The sequence below is a fragment of the Bison bison genome, unplaced genomic scaffold, assembly GCF_000754665.1.
Source record: "Bison bison bison isolate TAMUID 2011002044 unplaced genomic scaffold, Bison_UMD1.0 scf7180017864508, whole genome shotgun sequence".
Lineage (NCBI taxonomy): Eukaryota > Metazoa > Chordata > Mammalia > Artiodactyla > Bovidae > Bison > Bison bison.
In genome coordinates, this window is record NW_011495064.1 from 619,149 (window position 1) to 622,983 (window position 3,835).

General features: G+C 39.4%; 1 protein-coding gene across 1 annotated transcript in view; it reads right to left on the reverse strand.

Moving 5' to 3' along the window:
- GRIA3 (glutamate receptor, ionotropic, AMPA 3) overlaps positions 1–3,835 on the reverse strand; it is a gene marked incomplete at its 5' end in the record, with an annotated part of 329,433 nt that overhangs the window by 298,109 nt on the left and 27,489 nt on the right. The gene's annotated exons all lie outside the window — the stretch shown is intronic.

The window sequence follows — 3,835 nt, forward strand, 5'->3', positions numbered from 1 at the left end:
TCTCTAGGCTTTGATTTCCCTGTTTTTAAAATGGAGCTTACAATTGCATAAGTTTGTTGTATGCATTTTTTTTGTTGTTGTTGTATGGATTTTTAATAACCTAATATGTGTAAAAGTGTCGAGCAACATGGTACAGAATAAGACGTCAGTGTTAGTGACTATTCTTACTACCCAGTCATTCTTTCCTTGACGCTCCAAAAACTCTCCAAACTAATAAAACAAATGGTGGCGTTGCTTCGGATGGAAGACTGTAGGATGATTTCTTATTTTTATTAAATGTTATAAGTAATTAATGTGTGCCAGAAATCTAAATATAACTTTTGGCGCATAACAGCAAACTCTTTGTCACTGGCATCATACCACCTGGAACTCTTCATAAATTGGCATTTTGTCCAATTCCGTTAAGCCTGAAGTTGTGACAATGCAATACAGTACAAATGACCTCTAAAAGTAATACCTTCAAGGCCCCAAAGATGAAGATGTTGCTAGAGAAGCAGAAATTCAGTTTTGAAATGAGTTACCACATGATTCCTTTTGAGAGCTGAACATTGGGATTTCTTACTTCAAAATAAAGACAGGGTGGTTTGTAATCTCAAGGTAGGATTTCTGTTTGCATTTTATATAACAATTCTGGCAATGCTTACTCACTTTTAAAATAATCGAGGGTGTTCATTTCCCTGAAAACCTCAGGATCAGTTCTTTTACTTAGAACAGACTTTCAGGGTCCTGTCATTTCAAAGATGGTGCCTGCATGCTCAGTCTCTCAGTCGTGTCCTACTCTTTGCGACCCCATGGACTGTAGCCCACTAGGCTCCTCTGTCCATGGGATTTCCCAGGCAAGAATACTGGAGTGGGTTACCATTTCCTACTCCAGGGGATCTTCCCAAGCCAGGGATTGAACCCACATCTCTTACATCTCCTGCACTGGCAGGGGGATTCTTTACACTGTGCTACCTGCGAAAACCATTCCAAAGATGGTACCTTTTACTTAATGACCTGACGTCCTTCCAGGACAAAACTGAACCATCAGTGAAAGATAACTGTTTGTGCTGTGTATTTGTAGCCATGAGTAAATTTTATTTTCTTGTAACTCAAAAGTTGGTCAACCTTGCATAGTATATTTAGTAGTTCTTTAGTAACTTAAATATTCAAGTCTATATTTTTTGCTTGTCATTTGATTTTAAAAAATATTTTTAAACATTTAGTGTGTTGGCCAAAAAGTTTGTTCGGGTTTTTCTGCCCCCATCTTGTTCATTTTTCTGCCCCAAATGAACTTTTTGGTCAACCCAATATTTTTATTGAGGTATAGTTGATTTACAGTGTTGTGTTAGTTTCAGGTGTACAGTAAAAAGATTACATTATACATAAACCTAGATTGTTTTCCCGATTCTTATATCCTGTAATACCCTATAATTGAACACCCAAGCCTATTAATTTGAATGTTCTGGCCCCTGATAATGCTTGTACAAAACTATATGATACCATAAAAATCAGCCCATTAAGCAGGTTTTGAGAAGCACTATGGTGGTCTGTGGTGTATGTTTATGAGAGAGAGAAGAGGGAGGGTAGGGGAACAGAAGAGGAACAGAGCAAGGCAGGTAGTGACAGCCAGTGTTGTAATATGCGTGCAAATTGACGGCTTTTGAATTTTGGACAGAGATTTGGGGTCCTGTCAACTCAGCCACTGCTCTGACGACTTTGGGCATATCACTGAATTTCTTCCGTGACAGTATATCATGCCTCGTTGAGACGCTGACACGTTTATGTTCCATGGATCAAGAGAAGTGTGCAAGGTCTTTCAAATTCACATAGTTTGGGTGATAAACAAACAAACCAGGACCTCAGATGCTTTTGAGCAACCTGAGGACCCTTATCCCTACGCTTGACTGTCTTCCTTAGCAGGAACAGGCATATTCTACCTTGTACACCTAAAGTTGCCCTTTTTGGGACCCCTCATTACCAATGCAGGTTTATTGTGTTCCCATTGGGCTCAGGCCTTGTGTTACTGCTTTTTATTTGGGACAAGAGAAACTATTCAGAGGATTTGTGGAGATTGTCTTGAAGGCATGGATTGCCCATCTTTTGCCTTGGGCTGTCTGACAACTCACTTGAAGGTGTCATGTATAGCACCTAAAACGTGTGAAGGAAAAAATATCAGTATACATTGTACTGTAATATTATGTCCCCTTGAATGTCTTCAAGTGATTTTATGTGGACACTCACAGGGTTCATTACACCCTACAGTCTTTGTGTATAACACATAAATTCTGTATTAAACTGTCACATTATTTGTAGCTCTTTGTTGATGACGTTGGTGAATTCAGGCTCTTAAGGTTGGTCATAATGCCTTCACTTGGCTTAAAGAATTGTTGTTTCATTTTCTAAATATCCAAATTAAATGGAACAAGGTGAATGATTTCTGAAATGCACACATTTTTCAAAGACTAATATGAAGCATAAGCAACAGGATATTGTTCTAGAACGTACCTTGTATCTATTCTCAAGAAAGGTATGTACACTATAGTATCCAGGTACTTCAAACATACATATTCTTGGATAAAGATGGCAAGCAGACACAGATTAAATATGTATAAATCAGCCAAGGCCCAGGTTTATGAAGTCTGTTCACTTATATCAGTTAATGGAACCCTAAAGTAGACAGAAGTAGCTATAAAACCTTCAACATTAAAAGCACACAACATGCTGAAGTCAGAGGATCTCAGATTTATCTCATTGACTCTCAGAGCCACAGAATGTTAGATATGGAAGGGAGTTTAGACATCATCCTGTTTAAACCTGTGTGTAAAGGGGTTTAATCAAGGACTGACACATCAAAGGCCATTTTACCGGTGAAGAAATTAAAGCCCAGAAGGGAGAAGTGACTTGCCTAATGCCACGAAGAGAACAGATAGAAAATTAGAGGACAATCCAGAAACTTCCACGTCAGCAGAAGTGAAAGAAAGAGAGAACTTTAGTGCATCATCGCAAAGATATTGAGGATGAACAATTGAAAAAACTGCCCTTGGATTTGGCAAGAAGGAGATCACTGATGAACTCAAAAGAGAAATGTTGGGAGATGAGTGAGAATAGAGGCAGACAGTGGGATAGAAAATGGAGGCAATACAGATTAGAAGTGAGGAAGCCAAAGGAGGGAAATGGTAAAAAACACACAGCAGCTTGAAAGAGTGGTTTTGTATAGATAGCTTTGGCCTCTCTATAAAAGGAAGAAAAGGAACTCTGAGCCCCAATCTTATCATGGTTCTATGATAGAAAAGAATAAATTGTGATTAGCCCTTCTACACCAGCACTACTTCTCAAATAATAATAATAATAAAAAAGACAGAAAGACCCAACCCCAAACCTGACAACATTCAAGCTAGTCATGTAGAAGGGCATAGGCCAGAAATCAAGCAGTGGAGACTTCAAGATTATCCAGCAGTATGACCCCAGGCCAACCCCCAAGCTTCCTGTTAGATTACCGTTGATAAGTGTTTTGACTCAGTCCCTACCCCTATGACCTTTTCTGGTGGTTCAGTGGTAAAGAATCTGCCTGCCAATGCAGAAGATGCAGGTTTGATCCCTCAGTCAGGAAGATCCCCTGGAGAAGGAAATAGGAACCCACTCCAGTATTCCTTCCTGGAAAATCCCATGGACAGAGGAGCCTGGTGGGCTACAGTCCATGCGGTTACAAAGAGTTGGACATGACTGAGCGACTAAGCATGCATGCACCTGCCCCTACATGTAAAACTCACACTGAAACCATAACATTTCATTTGTTGACTTTCTTCTTTCATGGTAAAGTTGAAATATATATTGGGCACATTTTCCAAGATAG